The sequence below is a fragment of the Melospiza melodia genome, chromosome 2 (genome assembly GCF_035770615.1).
Source record: "Melospiza melodia melodia isolate bMelMel2 chromosome 2, bMelMel2.pri, whole genome shotgun sequence".
NCBI classification, from domain to species: Eukaryota; Metazoa; Chordata; class Aves; order Passeriformes; family Passerellidae; genus Melospiza; species Melospiza melodia.
The window spans coordinates 39392693-39413412 of record NC_086195.1 but is presented as its reverse complement, the minus strand read 5'-3'; positions in this window follow the sequence as shown (position 1 = coordinate 39413412).

Sequence of the window (20720 nt, the reverse complement as noted above, 5' to 3'; positions counted from 1 at the left end):
ATGCTGCGTATCGTGGATTTTCAGGAGTCAGCCGGCCACTGCCAGCCACAGGCCCCCAAACAAAAACCACAGCCTTTTTCTCTGGCAAACAAAACTCAGCTGCCCCGCTTCTGGATGGCAGATTGCAGGAGCCACTTGGTACTATCAAACCAGCCCGACTTGGCACTGGTGCCACCTTGGGTCTGGGAACCATCCTGCCTATCGTGGATTTTAAGGAGCCAGCCGGCTACTCCCAGCCACAGGCCCCCAACAAAAACCACGGCCCTTTTTTCTCGCAAACAAAACTTAGCTGCCTCACTTCTGGATGGCAGATTGCAGGAGTCACTTGGTGTAATCAAACCAGCCCGACTTGGCACTGGTGCCACCTTGGGTCTGGGAACCATCCTGCGTATCGTGGATTCTAAGGAGCCAGCCGGCCACTCCCAGCCACAGGCCCCCAAACAAAATCAATGGCGCTGTTCCCTGGAAAACAAAACACGCCTGCCAACTTTTTGATGGAGTTTGCAGGAGCCACTTGGTACTATCAAACCAGCCCAACTTGGCACTGGTGCCACCATGGGTCTGGTAAACATCCTGCGTATCGTGGATTCTTAGGAGCCAGCCGGCCACTCCTAGCCACAGGCCCCCAAACAAAAACCTAGGCCTATTTCTCTGGCAAACAAAAGTAAGCTGCCCCGCTTCTGGATGGCAGATTGCAGGAGACACTTGGGACTATCAAACCAGCCCAACTTGGCACTGGTGCCACCTTGGATCTGGGAACCATGCTGTGTATCGTGGATTTTCAGGGGCCAGCCGGCCACTCTCAGCCATATGCCCCCAAACAGAAACCTCGGCCCGTTTCTCTGGCAAACAAAACTCAACTGCCCCTCTTCTGGATGGCAAATTGCAAGATGAACTTGATACTAAAACCGCAGGCCGACTTGGTAGTGGTGACACCTTGGGCCTGGGAACCATCATGCGTATCGAGAATTTTAAGGAGCCAGCCGGCCACTCCCAGCAATATGCCCCCAAAAACAATCCACGGAATTTTTCTCTGGCAAACAAAAATCAGCTGCCCCGCTTCTGGATGGCAGATTGCAGGAGCCACTTTGACCCATCAAACCAGCCCGACTTGGCACTGGTGCCACCTTGCATCCTGGAACCATGCTGCCTAGCGTGGATTTTCAGGGGCCAGCCGGCCACTCTCAGCTATATGCCCCCAAACAAAACCCACGGCCCGTTTCCCTGGCAAACAAAAGTAAGCTGCCCCGCTTCTGGATGGCAGATTGCAGGAACCACTTGGTAGTGTCAAACCAGCCCGACTTGGCACTGGTGCCACCTTGGGTCTGGGAACCATCCTGCGTATCGTGGATTCTAAGGAGCCAGCCGGCCACTCCCAGCCACAGGCCCCCAAATACAAACAACGGCGCTTTTCCCTGGAAAACAAAACTCGCCTGCCAACTTTTTGATGGCAGATTGCAGGAGCAACTTGGTACTATCAAACCAGCCCAACTTGGCACTGGTGCCACCATGGGTCTGGTAACCATCCTGCCTATTGTAGCTTTCCAGGAGCCAGCCGGTCACTCCCAGCCATAGGCCCCCAGTCACAAACCTCGGCCCGTTTCCCTGGCAAACAAAAGTAAGCTGCCCCGCTTCTGGATGGCAGATTGCAGGAGCCACTTGGTACTATCAAACCAGCCCGACTTGGCACTCGTGCCACCTTGGGTCTGGGAACCATGCTGCGTATCGCAGATTCTAAGGCGCCAGTCGGCCACTCCCAGCCACAAGACCCCAAACACAAACAACGGCGCTTTTCTCTGGCAAACAAAACTCAACTGCCCCTCTTCTGGATGGCAAATTGCAGGACGCACTTGGTACTATCAAACCAGCACGACTTGGCACTGGTGCCACCTTGGGTCTGGGAACCATCCTGCGTATTGTGGATTGTCAGGAGCCAGCTGGACACTCTCGGCCACAGACCCCAATCAAAAACAACGGCCCGTTTCACAGGCAAACCAAACTCAGCTGCCCCGCTTCTGGATGGGAGATTGCAGGAGGCACTTGACACTGTGAAACCAGCCCCACTTGGCACTGGTGCCACCTTGGGTCTGGGAACCATGCTGCGTATCATGGATTTTCAGGAGCCAGCCGGCCACTCCCAGCCATAGGCCCCCAAACAAAAACCACAGCCTTTTTCTCTGGCAAACAAAATTCAGCTGCCCCGCTTCTGGATGGCAGATTGCAGGAACCACTTGGGACTATCACACCAGCACAACATGGCACTGGTGCCACCTTGGGTCTGGGAACCATCCTTCCTATCGTGGATTTTCAGGGGCCAGCCGGTCACTCTCAGCCATAGGCCCCAAACACAAACCACGGCCCTTTTCTCTGGAAAACAAAACTCAACTGCCCCTCTTCTGGATGGCAGATTGCAGGAGCCACTGGGTACTATGAAACTAGCCCTACTTGGCACTGGTGCCACCTTGGGTCTGGGAACCATGCTGCGTATCATGGATTTTCAGGAGCCAGCCGTCCACTGCCAGCCACAGGCCCCGAAACACAAACAACAGCCTTTTTCTCTGGCAAACAAAATTCAGCTGCCCCGCTTCTGGATGGCAGATTGCAGGAACCACTTGGTACTAACAAACCAGCCCGACTTGGCACTGGTGCCACCTTGGGTCTGGGAACCATCCTGCGTATCGTGGATTCTAAGGAGCCAGCTGGCCACTCCCAGCCACAGGCCCCAAAACACACACAACGGCGCTTTTCCCTGGAAAACAAAACTCGCCTGCCAACATTTTGATGGCAGATTGCAGGAGCCACTTGGTACTATCAAACCAGCCCAACTTGGCACTGGTGCCACCATGGGTCTGGTCACCATCCTGCCTATCGTAACTTTTCAGGAGCCAGCCGCTCACTCCCAGCCATAGGCCCCCAGAAAAAAACCTCGGTCCGTTTCCCTGGAAAACAAAAGTAAGCTGCCCCGCTTCTGGATGGCAGATTGCAGGAGCCACTTGGTGCTATCAAACCAGCCCGACTTGGCACTGGTGCCACCTCTGGTCTGGGAACCATCCTGCGTATCCTGTGTTCTAAGGAGCCAGCCGGCCACTCCCAGCCACAGTCCCCCAAACACAAACAACGGCGCTTTTCCCTGGAAAACAAAACTGACCTGCCAACTTTTTGATGGCAGATTGCAGGAGCCACTTGGTACTATCAAACCAGCCCAACTTGGCACTGGTGCCACCATGGGTCTGGTCACCATCCTGCCTATCGTAGCTTTTCAGGAGCCAGCCGGTCACTCCCAGCCATAGGTCCCCAGACAAATACCTCGGCCCGTTTCCCTGGCAAACAAAAGTAAGCTGCCCCGCTTCTGGATGGCAGATTGCAGGAGCCACTTGGTACAATCAAACCAGCCCAACTTGACACTGGTGCCACCTTGGCTCTGGGAACCATGCTGCGTAACCCGGATTCTAAGACGACAGGCAGCCACTGCCAGCCACAGGCCTCCAAACAAAATCAACGGCGCTTTTCCCTGGAAAACAAAACTCGCCTGACAACTTTTAGATGGCAGATTGCAGGAGCCAGTTGGTACCATCAAACCAGCCCAACTTGGCACTGGTGCCACCTTGGGTCTGGGAACCATCCTGCCTATTGTTGCTTTTCAGGAGCCAGCCGGTCACTTCTAGCCCTAGGCCCCCAGTCATAAACCTCGGCCCGTTTCCCTGGCACACAAATGTAAGCTACCCCGCTTCAGGATGGCAGATTGCAGGAGCCACTTTTCACCATCAAACCAGCCCGACGTGGCACTGGTGCCACCTTGGGTCTGGGAACCATCCTGCGTATCGTGGATTCTAAGGAGCCAGCCGGCCACTCCCAGCCACAGGCCCCCAAACAAAATCAACGGCGCTGTTCCCTGGAAAATAAAACACGCCTGCCAACTTTTTGATGGAGTTTGCAGGAGCCACTTGGTACTATCAAACCAGCCCAACTTGGCACTGGTGCCACCATGGGTCTGGTAACCATCCTGCCTATCGTAGCTTTTCAGGAGCCAGGCGGTCACTCCCAGCCATAGGCCCCCAGACACAAACCTCGGCCCGTTTCCCTGGCAAACAAAAGTAAGCTGCCCCGCTTCTGCATGGCAGATTGCAGGTGCTATTTAGTACTATCAAACCAGCCCGACTTGGCACTGGTGCCACCTCTGGTCTGGGAACCATCCTGCCTATCGTGGATTTTCAGGCGCCAGACGGCCACTATCAGCCATATGCCCCCAAAAACAAACCACGGCCCTTTTCTCTGGTAAACAAAACTCAACTGCCCCTCTTCTGGATGGCAAATTTTAGGACGCACTTTGTACTACGAATACCGCCCGACTTGGCACTGGTGCCACCTTGGGTCAGGGAACCATCCTGCCTATCGTAGCTTTTTAAGGAGCCAGCAGGCCACGCCCAGCCATATAGCCCCAAAAACAAACCACGGACCATTTCTCTTGGAAACAAAAATCCGCTGCCCCGCGTCAGGATGGCAGATTGCAGGAGCTATTTAGTATTATCAAACCAGCCCGACTTGGCACTGGTGCCACCATCGGTCTGGTCACCATCCTGCCTATCGTAGCTTTTCAGGAGCCAGCCGGTCACTCTCAGCCATAGGCCCCAAACACAAACCACGGCCCTTTTCTCTGGAAAACAAAATTCAACTGCCCCTCTTCTGGATGGCAGATTGCAGGAGCCACTGGGTACTATGAAACCAGCCCTACTTGGCACTGGTGCCACCTTGGGTCTGGGAACCATGCTGCGTATCATGGATTTTCAGGAGCCAGCCGTCCACTGCCAGCCACAGGCCCCGAAACACAAACAACAGCCTTTTTCTCTGGCAAACAAAATTCAGCTGCCCCGCTTCTGGATGGCAGATTGCAGGAACCACTTGGTACTAACAAACCAGCCCGACTTGGCACTGGTGCCACCTTGGGTCTGGGAACCATCCTGCGTATCGTGGATTCTAAGGAGCCAGCCGGCCACTCCCAGCCACAGGCCCCCAAACACAAACAACGACGCTTTTCCCTGGAAAACAAAACTCGCCTGCCAACTTTTTGATGGCAGATTGCAGGAACCACTTGGTACTATCAAACCAGCCCGACTTGGCACTGGTGCCACCTTGGGTCTGGGAACCATCCTGCGTATCGTGGATTCTAAGGAGCCAGCCGGTCACTCCAAGCCACAGGCCCCCAGACAAAAACAACGGCGCTTTTCCCTGGAAAACAAAACTCGCCTGCCGAATTTTGATGGCAGATTGCAGGAGCCACTTGGTACTATGAAATCAGCCGAACATGGCACTGGTGCCACCATGGGTCTGGTCACCATCCTGCCTATCGTAGCTTTTCAGGAGCCAGCCGGTCACTCCCAGCCATAGGCCCCCTGACACAAAGCTCGGCCCGTTTCCCTGGCAAACAAAAGTAAGCTGCCCCGCTTCTGGATGGCAGATTGCAGGACGCACTTGGTACTATAAAACCAGCCCGACTTGGCACTGGTGCCACCTCAGGTCTGGGAACCATCCTGCGTATCGTGGATTCTAAGGAGCCAGCCGGCCACTCCCAGCCACAGGCCCCCAAACACAAACAACGGCGCTTTTCCCTGGAAAACAAAACTCGCCTGCCGACATTTTGATGGCAGATTGCAGGAGCCACTTGGTACTATCAAACCAGCCCAACTTGGCACTGGTGCCACCATGGGTCTGGTCACCATCCTGCCTATCGTAGCTTTTCAGGAGCCAGCCGGTCACTCCCAGCCATAGGCCCTGAGACACAAACCTCGGCCCGTTTCCCTGGCAAACAAAAGTAAGCTGCCCCGCTTCTGGATGGCAGATTGCAGGATCCACTTGTTATTATCAAACCAGCCCGACTTGGTACTGGTGCCACCTCTGGTCTGGGAACCATCCTGGGTATCGTGGATCCTAATTAGCCATCCGGCCACTCCCAGCCACAGGCCCCCAAACAAAAACAACGGCGCTTTTCCCTGGATAACAAACTCGCCTGCCAACTTTTTGATGGCAGATTGCAGGAGCCACTTGGTACTATCAAACCAGCCCAACTTGGCACTGGTGCCACCATGGGTCTGGTCACCATCCTGCCTATCGTAGCTTTTCAGGAGCCAGCCGGTCACTCCCAGCCATAGGCCACCAGACAAAAACCTCGGCCCTTTTCCCTGGCAAACAAAAGTAAGTTAACCCGCTTCTGGATGGCAGATTGCAGGAGCCACTTTTCACCATCAAACTAGCCCGACTTGGCACTGGTGTCACCTCTGGTCTGGGAACCATCCTGCCTGTCGTGGATTCTAATTAGCCAGCCGGCCACTCCCAGCCACAGGCCCCCAAACACAAACAACGGCGCTTTTCCCTGGGAAACAAAACTCGCCTGCCAAGTTTTTGATGGCAGATTACAGGAGCCACGTGGTACTATCAAACCAGCCCAACTTGGCACTGGTGCCACCATGGGTCTGGTCACCATCCTGCCTATCGTAGCCTTTCAGGAGGCAGCCGGTCACTCCCAGCCATAGGCCCCCAGACACAAACCTCGGCCCGTTTCCCTGGCCAACAAAAGTAAGCTGCCCCGCTTCTGGATGGCAGATTGCAGGAACCACTTGGTACTATCAAACCAGCCCAACTTGGGACTGGTGCCACCTTGGGTCTGGGAACCATCCTGCGTATCGTGGATTCTAAGGAGCCAGCCGGCCACTCCCAGCCACAGGCCCCCAAACACAAACAACGACGCTTTTCCCTGGAAAACAAAACTCGCCTGCCAACTTTTTGATGGCAGATTGCAGGAACCACTTGGTACTATCAAACCAGCCCGACTTGGCACTGGTGCCACCTTGGGTCTGGGAACCATCCTGCGTATCGTGGATTCTAAGGAGCCAGCCGGTCACTCCAAGCCACAGGCCCCCAGACAAAAACAACGGCGCTTTTCCCTGGAAAACAAAACTCGCCTGCCGACTTTTTGATGGCAGATTGCAGGAGCCACTTGGTACTATGAAATCAGCCGAACATGGCACTGGTGCCACCATGGGTCTGGTCACCATCCTGCCTATCGTAGCTTTTCAGGAGCCAGCCGGTCACTCCCAGCCATAGGCCCCCTGACACAAAGCTCGGCCCGTTTCCCTGGCAAACAAAAGTAAGCTGCCCCGCTTCTGGATGGCAGATTGCAGGACGCACTTGGTACTATAAAACCAGCCCGACTTGGCACTGGTGCCACCTCAGGTCTGGGAACCATCCTGCGTATCGTGGATTCTAAGGAGCCAGCTGGCCACTCCCAGCCACAGGCCCCAAAATACACACAACGGCGCTTTTCCCTGGAAAACAAAACTCGCCTGACAAATTTTTGATGGCAGATTGCAGGAGCCACTTGGTACTATCAAACCAGCCCAACTTGGCACTGGTGCCACCATGGGTCTGGTCACCATCCTGCCTATCGTAGCTTTTCAGGAGCCAGCCGCTCACTCCCAGCCATAGGCCCCCAGAAAAAAACCTCGGTCCGTTTCCCTGGAAAACAAAAGTAAGCTACCCCGCTTCTGGATGGCAGATTGCAGGAGCCACTTGGTGCTATCAAACCAGCCCGACTTGGCACTGGTGCCACCTTGGGTCTGGGAACCATCCTGCGTATCCTGTGTTCTAAGGAGCCAGCCGGCCACTCCCAGCCACAGTCCCCGAAACACAAACAACGGCGCTTTTCCCTGGAAAACAAAACTGACCTGCCAACTTTTTGATGGCAGATTGCAGGAGCCACTTGGTACTATCAAACCAGCCCAACTTGGCACTGGTGCCACCATGGGTCTGGTCACCATCCTGCCTATCGTAGCTTTTCAGGAGCCAGCCGGTCACTCCCAGCCATAGGTCCCCAGACAAATACCTCGGCCCGTTTCCCTGGCAAACAAAAGTAAGCTGCCCCGCTTCTGGATGGCAGATTGCAGGAGCCACTTGGTACAATCAAACCAGCCCAACTTGACACTGGTGCCACCTTCGCTCTGGGAACCATGCTGCGTAACCCGGATTCTAAGACCACAGGCAGCCACTGCCAGCCACAGGCCTCCAAACAAAATCAACGGCGCTTTTCCCTGGAAAACAAAACTCGCCTGACAACTTTTAGATGGCAGATTGCAGGAGCCAGTTGGTACCATCAAACCAGCCCAACTTGGCACTGGTGCCACCTTGGGTCTGGGAACCATCCTGCCTATTGTTGCTTTTCAGGAGCCAGCCGGTCACTTCTAGCCCTAGGCCCCCAGTCATAAACCTCGGCCCGTTTCCCTGGCACACAAATGTAAGCTACCCCGCTTCAGGATGGCAGATTGCAGGAGCCACTTTTCACCATCAAACCAGCCCGACGTGGCACTGGTGCCACCTCCGGTCTGGGAACCATCCTGCGTATCGTGTGTTCTAAGGAGCCAGCCGGCCACTCCCACCCACAGTCCCCCAAACAACGGCGCTTTTCCCTGGAAAACAAAACTGGCCTGCCAACTTTTTGATGGCAGATTGCAGGAGCCACTTGGTACTATCAAACCAGCCCAACTTGGCACTGGTGCCACCATGGGTCTGGTAACCATCCTGCCTATCGTAGCTTTTCAGGAGCCAGGCGGTCACTCCCAGCCATAGGCCCCCAGACACAAACCTCGGCCCGTTTCCCTGGCAAACAAAAGTAAGCTGCCCCGCTTCTGCATGGCAGATTGCAGGTGCTATTTAGTACTATCAAACCAGCCCGACTTGGCACTGGTGCCACCTCTGGTCTGGGAACCATCCTGCCTATCGTGGATTTTCAGGCGCCAGACGGCCACTATCAGCCATATGCCCCCAAAAACAAACCACGGCCCTTTTCTCTGGTAAACAAAACTCAACTGCCCCTCTTCTGGATGGCAAATTTTAGGACGCACTTTGTACTACGAATACCGCCCGACTTGGCACTGGTGCCACCTTGGGTCAGGGAACCATCCTGCCTATCGTAGCTTTTTAAGGAGCCAGCAGGCCACGCCCAGCCATATAGCCCCAAAAACAAACCACGGACCATTTCTCTTGGAAACAAAAATCCGCTGCCCCGCGTCAGGATGGCAGATTGCAGGAGCTATTTAGTATTATCAAACCAGCCCGACTTGGCACTGGTGCCACCATCGGTCTGGTCACCATCCTGCCTATCGTAGCTTTTCAGGAGCCAGCCGGTCACTCTCAGCCATAGGCCCCAAACACAAACCACGGCCCTTTTCTCTGGAAAACAAAATTCAACTGCCCCTCTTCTGGATGGCAGATTGCAGGAGCCACTGGGTACTATGAAACCAGCCCTACTTGGCACTGGTGCCACCTTGGGTCTGGGAACCATGCTGCGTATCATGGATTTTCAGGAGCCAGCCGTCCACTGCCAGCCACAGGCCCCGAAACACAAACAACAGCCTTTTTCTCTGGCAAACAAAATTCAGCTGCCCCGCTTCTGGATGGCAGATTGCAGGAACCACTTGGTACTAACAAACCAGCCCGACTTGGCACTGGTGCCACCTTGGGTCTGGGAACCATCCTGCGTATCGTGGATTCTAAGCAGCCAGCTGGCCACTCCCAGCCACAGGCCCCAAAACACACACAACGGCGCTTTTCCCTGGAAAACAAAACTCGCCTGCCAACTTTTTGATGGCAGATTGCAGGAGCCACTTGGTACTATCAAACCAGCCCAACTTGGCACTGGTGCCACCATGGGTCTGGTCACCATCCTGCCTATCGTAGCTTTTCAGGAGCCAGCCGGTCACTCCCAGCCATAGGCCCCCAGACACAAACCTCGGCCCGTTTCCCTGGCAAACAAAAGTAAGCTGCCCCGCTTCTGGATGGCAGATTGCAGGATCCACTTGTTATTATCAAACCAGCCCGACTTGGTACTGGTGCCACCTCTGGTCTGGGAACCATCCTGGGTATCGTGGATCCTAAGGAGCCAGCCGTCCACTCCCAGCCACAGGCCCCCAAACAAAAACAACGGCGATTTTCCCTGGAAAACAAAACTCGCCTGACAACTTTTTGATGGCAGATTGCAGGAACCACTTGGTACTATCAAACCAGCCCAACTTGGCACTGGTGCCACCTTGGGTCTGGGAACCATGCTGCGTATTGTGGATTCTAAGGAGCCAGCCGGCCACTCCAGCCACAGGCCCGCAGACACAAACAACGGCGCTTTTCCCTGGAAAACAAAACTCGCCTGCCAACATTTTGATGGCAGAGTGCAGGAGCCACTTGGTACTATGAAATCAGCCGAACATGGCACTGGTGCCACCATGGGTCTGGTCACCATCCTGCCTATCGTAGCTTTTCAGGAGCCAGCCGGTCACTCCCAGCCATAGGCCCCCAGACACAAAGCTCGGCCCGTTTCCCTGGCAAACAAAAGTAAGCTGCCCCGCTTCTGGATGGTAGATTGCAGGAACCACTTGGTACTATCAAACCAGCCCAACTTGGGACTGGTGCCACCTTGGGTCTGGGAACCATCCTGCGTATCGTGGATTCTAAGGAGCCAGCCGGCCACTCCCAGCCACAGGCCCCCAAACACAAACAACGACGCTTTTCCCTGGAAAACAAAACTCGCCTGCCAACTTTTTGATGGCAGATTGCAGGAACCACTTGGTACTATCAAACCAGCCCGACTTGGCACTGGTGCCACCTTGGGTCTGGGAACCATCCTGCGTATCGTGGATTCTAAGGAGCCAGCCGGTCACTCCAAGCCACAGGCCCCCAGACAAAAACAACGGCGCTTTTCCCTGGAAAACAAAACTCGCCTGCCGACTTTTTGATGGCAGATTGCAGGAGCCACTTGGTACTATGAAATCAGCCGAACATGGCACTGGTGCCACCATGGGTCTGGTCACCATCCTGCCTATCGTAGCTTTTCAGGAGCCAGCCGGTCACTCCCAGCCATAGGCCCCCTGACACAAAGCTCGGCCCGTTTCCCTGGCAAACAAAAGTAAGCTGCCCCGCTTCTGGATGGCAGATTGCAGGACGCACTTGGTACTATAAAACCAGCCCGACTTGGCACTGGTGCCACCTCAGGTCTGGGAACCATCCTGCGTATGGTGGATTCTAAGGAGCCAGCCGGCCACTCCCAGCCACAGGCCCCAAAATACACACAACGGCGCTTTTCCCTGGAAAACAAAACTCGCCTGCCAACATTTTGATGGCAGATTGCAGGAGCCACTTGGTACTATCAAACCAGCCCAACTTGGCACTGGTGCCACCATGGGTCTGGTCACCATCCTGCCTATCGTAGCTTTTCAGGAGCCAGCCGCTCACTCCCAGCCATAGGCCCCCAGAAAAAAACCTCGGTCCGTTTCCCTGGAAAACAAAAGTAAGCTGCCCCGCTTCTGGATGGCAGATTGCAGGAGCCACTTGGTGCTATCAAACCAGCCCGACTTGGCACTGGTGCCACCTTGGGTCTGGGAACCATCCTGCGTATCCTGTGTTCTAAGGAGCCAGCCGGCCACTCCCAGCCACAGTCCCCCAAACACAAACAACGGCGCTTTTCCCTGGAAAACAAAACTGACCTGCCAACTTTTTGATGGCAGATTGCAGGAGCCACTTGGTACTATCAAACCAGCCCAACTTGGCACTGGTGCCACCTTGGGTCTGGTCACCATCCTGCCTATCGTAGCTTTTCAGGAGCCAGCCGGTCACTCCCAGCCATAGGTCCCCAGACAAATACCTCGGCCCGTTTCCCTGGCAAACAAAAGTAAGCTGCCCCGCTTCTGGATGGCAGATTGCAGGAGCCACTTGGTACAATCAAACCAGCCCAACTTGACACTGGTGCCACCTTCGCTCTGGGAACCATGCTGCGTAACCCGGATTCTAAGACCACAGGCAGCCACTGCCAGCCACAGGCCTCCAAACAAAATCAACGGCGCTTTTCCCTGGAAAACAAAACTCGCCTGACAACTTTTAGATGGCAGATTGCAGGAGCCAGTTGGTACCATCAAACCAGCCCAACTTGGCACTGGTGCCACCTTGGGTCTGGGAACCATCCTGCCTATTGTTGCTTTTCAGGAGCCAGCCGGTCACTTCTAGCCCTAGGCCCCCAGTCATAAACCTCGGCCCGTTTCCCTGGCACACAAATGTAAGCTACCCCGCTTCAGGATGGCAGATTGCAGGAGCCACTTTTCACCATCAAACCAGCCCGACGTGGCACTGGTGCCACCTCCGGTCTGGGAACCATCCTGCGTATCGTGTGTTCTAAGGAGCCAGCCGGCCACTCCCACCCACAGGCCCCCAAACACAAACAACGGCGCTTTTCCCTGGAAAACAAAACTGGCCTGCCAACTTTTTGATGGCAGATTGCAGGAGCCACTTGGTACTATCAAACCAGCCCAACTTGGCACTGGTGCCACCATGGGTCTGGTAACCATCCTGCCTATCGTAGCTTTTCAGGAGCCAGGCGGTCACTCCCAGCCATAGGCCCCCAGACACAAACCTCGGCCCGTTTCCCTGGCAAACAAAAGTAAGCTGCCCCGCTTCTGCATGGCAGATTGCAGGTGCTATTTAGTACTATCAAACCAGCCCGACTTGGCACTGGTGCCACCTCTGGTCTGGGAACCATCCTGCCTATCGTGGATTTTCAGGCGCCAGACGGCCACTATCAGCCATATGCCCCCAAAAACAAACCACGGCCCTTTTCTCTGGTAAACAAAACTCAACTGCCCCTCTTCTGGATGGCAAATTTTAGGACGCACTTTGTACTACGAATACCGCCCGACTTGGCACTGGTGCCACCTTGGGTCAGGGAACCATCCTGCCTATCGTAGCTTTTTAAGGAGCCAGCAGGCCACGCCCAGCCATATAGCCCCAAAAACAAACCACGGACCATTTCTCTTGGAAACAAAAATCCGCTGCCCCGCGTCAGGATGGCAGATTGCAGGAGCTATTTAGTATTATCAAACCAGCCCGACTTGGCACTGGTGCCACCATCGGTCTGGTCACCATCCTGCCTATCGTAGCTTTTCAGGAGCCAGCCGGTCACTCTCAGCCATAGGCCCCAAACACAAACCACGGCCCTTTTCTCTGGAAAACAAAATTCAACTGCCCCTCTTCTGGATGGCAGATTGCAGGAGCCACTGGGTACTATGAAACCAGCCCTACTTGGCACTGGTGCCACCTTGGGTCTGGGAACCATGCTGCGTATCATGGATTTTCAGGAGCCAGCCGTCCACTGCCAGCCACAGGCCCCGAAACACAAACAACAGCCTTTTTCTCTGGCAAACAAAATTCAGCTGCCCCGCTTCTGGATGGCAGATTGCAGGAACCACTTGGTACTAACAAACCAGCCCGACTTGGCACTGGTGCCACCTTGGGTCTGGGAACCATCCTGCGTATCGTGGATTCTAAGGAGCCAGCCGGCCACTCCCAGCCACAGGCCCCCAAACACAAACAACGACGCTTTTCCCTGGAAAACAAAACTCGCCTGCCAACTTTTTGATGGCAGATTGCAGGAACCACTTGGTACTATCAAACCAGCCCGACTTGGCACTGGTGCCGCCTTGGGTCTGGGAACCATCCTGCGTATCGTGGATTCTAAGGAGCCAGCCGGTCACTCCAAGCCACAGGCCCGCAGACCAAAACAACGGCGCTTTTCCCTGGAAAACAAAACTCGCCTGCCGAATTTTGATGGCAGATTGCAGGAGCCACTTGGTACTATGAAATCAGCCGAACATGGCACTGGTGCCACCATGGGTCTGGTCACCATCCTGCCTATCGTAGCTTTTCAGGAGCCAGCCGGTCACTCCCAGCCATAGGCCCCCTGACACAAAGCTCGGCCCGTTTCCCTGGCAAACAAAAGTAAGCTGCCCCGCTTCTGGATGGCAGATTGCAGGACGCACTTGGTACTATAAAACCAGCCCGACTTGGCACTGGTGCCACCTCAGGTCTGGGAACCATCCTGCGTATCGTGGATTCTAAGGAGCCAGCCGGCCACTCCCAGCCACAGGCCCCCAAACACAAACAACGGCGCTTTTCCCTGGAAAACAAAACTCGCCTGCCGACATTTTGATGGCAGATTGCAGGAGCCACTTGGTACTATCAAACCAGCCCAACTTGGCACTGGTGCCACCATGGGTCTGGTCACCATCCTGCCTATCGTAGCTTTTCAGGAGCCAGCCGGTCACTCCCAGCCATAGGCCCTGAGACACAAACCTCGGCCCGTTTCCCTGGCAAACAAAAGTAAGCTGCCCCGCTTCTGGATGGCAGATTGCAGGATCCACTTGTTATTATCAAACCAGCCCGACTTGGTACTGGTGCCACCTCTGGTCTGGGAACCATCCTGGGTATCGTGGATCCTAAGGAGCCAGCCGGCCACTCCCAGCCACAGGCCCCCAAACAAAAACAAGGGCGATTTTCCCTGGAAAACAAAACTCGCCTGACAACTTTTTGATGGCAGATTGCAGGAACCACTTGGTACTATCAAACCAGCCCAACTTGGCACTGGTGCCACCTTGGGTCTGGGAACCATGCTGCGTATTGTGGATTCTAAGGAGCCAGCCGGCCACTCCAGCCACAGGCCCGCCGACACAAACAACGGCGCTTTTCCCTGGAAAACAAAACTCGCCTGCCAACATTTTGATGGCAGAGTGCAGGAGCCACTTGGTACTATGAAATCAGCCGAACAGGGCACTGGTGCCACCATGGGTCTGGTCACCATCCTGCCTATCGTAGCTTTTCAGGAGCCAGCCGGTCACTCCCAGCCATAGGCCCCCAGACACAAAGCTCGGCCCGTTTCCCTGGCAAACAAAAGTAAGCTGCCCCGCTTCTGGATGGCAGATTGCAGGAACCATTTGCTACAATCAAACCAGCCCAACTTGGCACTGGTGCCACCTCAGGTCTGGGAACCATCCTGCGTATTTTGGATTCTAAGGAGCCAGCCGGCCACTCCCAGCCACAGGCCCCCAAACACAAACAACGGCGCTTTTCCCTGGAAAACAAAACTCGCCTGCCAACATTTTGATGGCAGATTGCAGGAGCCACTTGGTACTATCAAACCAGCCCAACTTGGCACTGGTGCCACCATGGGTCTGGTCACCATCCTGCCTATCGTAGTTTTTCAGGAGCCAGCCGGTCACTCCCAGGCATAGGCCCCCAGACAAAACCTCGGCCCGTTTCCCTGGCAAACAAAAGTAAGCTGCCCCGCTTCTGGATGGCAGATTGCAGGACGCACTTGGTAGTATCAAACCAGCCCAACTTGGCACTGGTGCCACCTCAGGTCTGGGAACCATGCTGCGTATCGTGGATTCTAATTAGCCATCCGGCCACTCCCAGCCACAGGCCCCCAAACACAAACAACGGCGCTTTTCCCTGGATAACAAACTCGCCTGCCAACTTTTTGATGGCAGATTGCAGGAGCCACTTGGTACTATCAAACCAGCCCAACTTGGCACTGGTGCCACCATGGGTCTGGTCACCATCCTGCCTATCGTAGCTTTTCAGGAGACAGCCGGTCACTCCCAGCCATAGGCCCCCAGACAAAAACCTCGGCCCGTTTCCCTGGCAAACAAAAGTAAGTTAACCCGCTTCTGGATGGCAGATTGCAGGAGCCACTTTTCACCATCAAACTAGCCCGACTTGGCACTGGTGTCACCTCTGGTCTGGGAACCATCCTGCCTGTCGTGGATTCTAATTAGCCAGCCGGCCACTCCCAGCCACAGGCCCCCAAACACAAACAACGGCGCTTTTCCCTGGGAAACAAAACTCGCCTGCCAAGTTTTTGATGGCAGATTACAGGAGCCACTTGGTACTATCAAACCAGCCCAACTTGGCACTGGTGCCACCATGGGTCTGGTCACCATCCTGCCTATCGTAGCCTTTCAGGAGGCAGCCGGTCACTCCCAGCCATAGGCCCCCAGACACAAACCTCGGCCCGTTTCCCTGGCCAACAAAAGTAAGCTGCCCCGCTTCTGGATGGCAGATTGCAGGAACCACTTGGTACTATCAAACCAGCCCAACTTGGGACTGGTGCCACCTTGGGTCTGGGAACCATCCTGCGTATCGTGGATTCTAAGGAGCCAGCCGGCCACTCCCAGCCACAGGCCCCCAAACACAAACAACGACGCTTTTCCCTGGAAAACAAAACTCGCCTGCCAACTTTTTGATGGCAGATTGCAGGAACCACTTGGTACTATCAAACCAGCCCGACTTGGCACTGGTGCCACCTTGGGTCTGGGAACCATCCTGCGTATCGTGGATTCTAAGGAGCCAGCCGGTCACTCCAGCCACAGGCCCGCAGACACAAACAACGGCGCTTTTCCCTGGAAAACAAAACTCGCCTGCCGACTTTTTGATGGCAGATTGCAGGAGCCACTTGGTACTATGAAATCAGCCGAACATGGCACTGGTGCCACCATGGGTCTGGTCACCATCCTGCCTATCGTAGCTTTTCAGGAGCCAGCCGGTCACTCCCAGCCATAGGCCCCCTGACACAAAGCTCGGCCCGTTTCCCTGGCAAACAAAAGTAAGCTGCCCCGCTTCTGGATGGCAGATTGCAGGACGCACTTGGTACTATAAAACCAGCCCGACTTGGCACTGGTGCCACCTCTGGTCTGGGAACCATCCTGCGTATCGTGGATTCTAAGGAGCCAGCCGGCCACTCCCAGCCACAGGCCCCCAAACACAAACAACGGCGCTTTTCCCTGGAAAACAAAACTCGCCTGCCGACATTTTGATGGCAGATTGCAGGAGCCACTTGGTACTATCAAACCAGCCCAACTTGGCACTGGTGCCACCATGGGTCTGGTCACCATCCTGCCTATCGTAGCTTTTCAGGAGCCAGCCGGTCACTCCCAGCCATAGGCCCCGAGACACAAAGCTCGGACCGTTTCCCTGGCAAACAAAAGTAAGCTGCCCTGCTTCTGGATGGCAGATTGCAGGAGCCACTTTGCACCATCATACTAGCCCAACTTGGCACTGGTGCCACCTCTGGTCTGGGAACCATGCTGCGTATCGTGGATTCTAAGGAGCCAGCCGGCCACTCCCAGCCACAGGCCCCCAAACACAAACAACGGCGCTTTTTCCTGGAAAACAAAACTCGCCTGCCAAATTTGATGGCAGATTGCAGGAGCTACTTGGTACTATCAAATCAGCCCAACTTGCCACTGGTGCCACCTCTGGTCGGGTCACCATCCTGCCTATCGTAGCTTTTCAGGAGCCAGGCGGTCACTCCCAGCCATAGGCCCCCAGACAAAAACCTCGGCCCGTTTCCCTGGCAAACAAAAGTCAGCTGCCCCGCTTCTGGATGGCAGATTGCAGGAACCACTTGGTACTATAAAACCAGCCCGACTTGGCACTGGTGCCACCTCTGGTCTGGGAACCATGCTGCGTATCGGGGATTCTAAGGAGCCAGCCGGCCACTCCCAGCCAAAGGCCCCCAAACACAAACAACGGCGCTTTTCCCTGGAAAACAAAACTCGCCTGCCAACTTTTTGATGGCAGATTGCAGGAGCCACTTGGTACTATCAAACCAGCTCAACTTGGCACTGGTGCCACCATGGGTCTGGTCACCATCCTGCCTATCTTAGCTTTTCAGGACCTAGCCGGTCACTACCAGTCATAGGCTCGCAGACACAAAGCTCGGCCCGTTTCCCTGGCAAACAAAAGTAAGCTGCCCCGCTTCTGGATGGCAGATTGCAGGAGCCACTTGGTACTATCAAACCAGCCCAACTTGGCACTGGTGCCACCTTGGATCTGGGAACCATCCTGCGTATCGTGGATTCTAAGGAGCCAGCCGGTCACTCCCAGCCACAGGCCCCCAAACACAAACCACAGCGCTTTTCCCTGGAAAACTAAACCCGCCTGCCAACATTTTGATGACAGATTGCAGGAGCCACTTGCTACTATCAAATCAGTCCAACTTGGCACTGGTGCCACCATGGGTCTGGTCACCATCCTGCCTATCGTAGCTTTTCAGGAGCCAGCCGGTCACTCCCAGCCATAGGCCCCCAGACAAAAACCTCGGCCCGTTTCCCTGGCAAACAAAAGTAAGCTGCCCCGCTTCTGGATGGCAGATTGTAGGACGCACTTGGTACTATCAAACCAGCCCGACTTGGCACTGGTGCCACCTCTGGTCTGGGAACCATGGTGCGTATCGTGGATTCTAAGGAGCCAGCCGGCCACTCCCAGCCATAGGCACCCAAACACAAACAACGGCGCTTTTCCCTGGAAAACAAAACTCGCCTGCCAACATTTTGATGGCAGATTGCAGGAGCCACTTGGTACTATCAAACCAGCTCAACTTGGCACTGGTGCCACCATGGGTCTGCTCACCATCCTGCCTATCGTAGCTTTTCAGGAGCCAGACGGTCATTCCCAGCCATAGGCCCCCAGACAAAAACTCGGCCCGTTTCCCTGGCAAACAAAAGTAAGCTGCCCCGCTTCTGGATGGCAGATTGCAGGAGCCACTTTGCACCATCAAACTGGCCCGACTTGGCACTGGTGCCACCTTGGGTCTGGGAACCATCCTGCGTATCGTGGATTCTAAGGAGCCAGCCGGCCACTCCCAGCCATAGGCCCCCAAACACAAACAACGGCGCTTTTCCCTGGAAAACAAAACTCGCCTGCCAAATTTTGACGGCAGACTGCAGGAGCCACTTGGTACTATCAAATCAGCCCAACTTGGGACTGGTGCCACCATGGGTCTGGTCACCATCCTGCCTATCGTAGCTTTTCAGGAGGCAGCCGGTCACTCCCAGCCATAGGCCACCAGACAAAAACCTCGGCCCGTTTCCCTGGCAAACAAAAGTAAGCTGCCCTGCTTCTGGATGTCAGATTGCAGGAACCACTTGGTACTATCAAACCAGCCCGACTTGGCACTGGTGCCACCTTGGGTCTGGATACCATGCTGCGTATCGTGGATTCTAAGGAGCCAGCCGGCCACTCCCAGCCACAGGCCCCCAAACACAAACAACGGCGCTTTTCCCTGGAAAACAAAACTCTCCTGCCAACTTTTTGATGGGAGATTGCAGGAGCCACTTGGTTTTATCAAATCAGACCAACTTGGCACTGGTGCCACCATGGGTCTGGTCACCATCCTGCCTATCGTAGCTTTTCAGGAGCCAGCCGGTCACTCCCAGCCATAGGCCCCCAGACAGAAATCTCGGCCCGTTTCCCTGACAAACAAAAGTAAGTTATCCCGCTTCTGGATGGCAGATTGCAGGAACCACTTGGTACTATCAAACCAGCCCGACTTGGCACTGGTGCCACCTCTGGTCTGGGAACCATCCTGCGTATCGTGGATTCTAATTAGCCATCCGTCCACTCCCAGCCACAGGCCCCCAAACAAAAACAACGGCGCTTTTCCCTGGAAAACAAAACTCGTCTGCCAACTTTTTGATGGCAGATTGCCAGAGCCACTTGGTACTATCAAACCAGCCCAACTTGGCACTGGTGCCACCTTGGGTCTGGGAACCATGCTGCGTATCGTGGATTATAAGGAGCCAGCCGGCCACTCCCAGCCACAGGCCCCCAAACACAAACCACAGCGCTTTTCCCTGGAAAACAAAATTCGCCGGCCAACTTTTTGATGGCAGATTGCAGGAGCCACTTGGTACTATCAAATCAGCCCAACTTGGCACTGGTGCCACCATGGGTCTGGTCACCATCCTGCCTATCTTAGCTTTTCAGGAGCCAGCCGGTCACTCCCAGCCATAGGCGCCCAGACACAAAGCTCTGCCCTTTTCCCTGGCAAACCAAAGTAAGCTGCCCCGCTTCTGGATGGCAGATTGCAGGAACCACTTTTCACCATCAAATAGCCCGACTTGGAACTGGTGCCACCTCTGGTCTGGGAACCATGCTGCGTATCGTGGATTCTAAGGAGCCAGCCGGCCACTCCCAGCCACAGGCCCCCAAACACAAACAACGGCGCTTTTCCCTGGAAAACAAAACTCGCCTGCCAACTTTTTGATGGCAGATTGCAGGAGCCACTTGGTACTATCAAATCAGCCCAACTTGGCACTGGTGCCACCATGGGTCTGGTCACCATCCTGCCTATCGTACCTTTTCAGGAGCCAGCCGGTCACTCCCAGCCATAGGCTCCCAGACAAAAACCTCGGCCCGTTTCCCTGGCAAACAAAAGTAAGCTGCCCCGCTTCTGGATGGCAGATTGCAGGACGCACTTGGTAGTATCAAACCAGCCCGACTTGGCACTGGTGCCACCTCTGGTCTGGGAACCATGCTGCGTATCGTGGATTCTAAGGAGCCAGCCGGCCACTCCCAGCCAAAGGCCCCCAAACACAAACAACGGCGCTTTTCCCTGGAAAACAAAACTCGCCTGCCAACTTTTTGATGGCAGATTGCAGGAGCCACTTGGTACTATCAAACCAGCCCAACTTGGCACTTGTGCCACCATGGGTCTGGTCACCATCCTGCCTATCTTAGCTTTTCAGGACCTAGCCGGTCACTCCCTGCCATAGGCCCCTAGACACAAAACTCGACCCGTTTCCCTGGCAAACAAAAGTAAGCTGCCCCGCTTCTGGATGGCAGATTGTAGGACGCACTTGGTACTATCAAACCAGCCCGACTTGGCACTGGTGCCACCTTGGGTCTGGGAACCATCCTGCGTATCGTGGATTCTAAGGAGCCAGCCGGCCACTCCCAGCCATAGGCACCCAAACACAAACAACGGCGCTTTTCCCTGGAAAACAAAACTCGCCTGCCAACATTTTGATGGCAGATTGCAGGAGCCACTTGGTGCTATCAAACCAGCCCAACTTGGC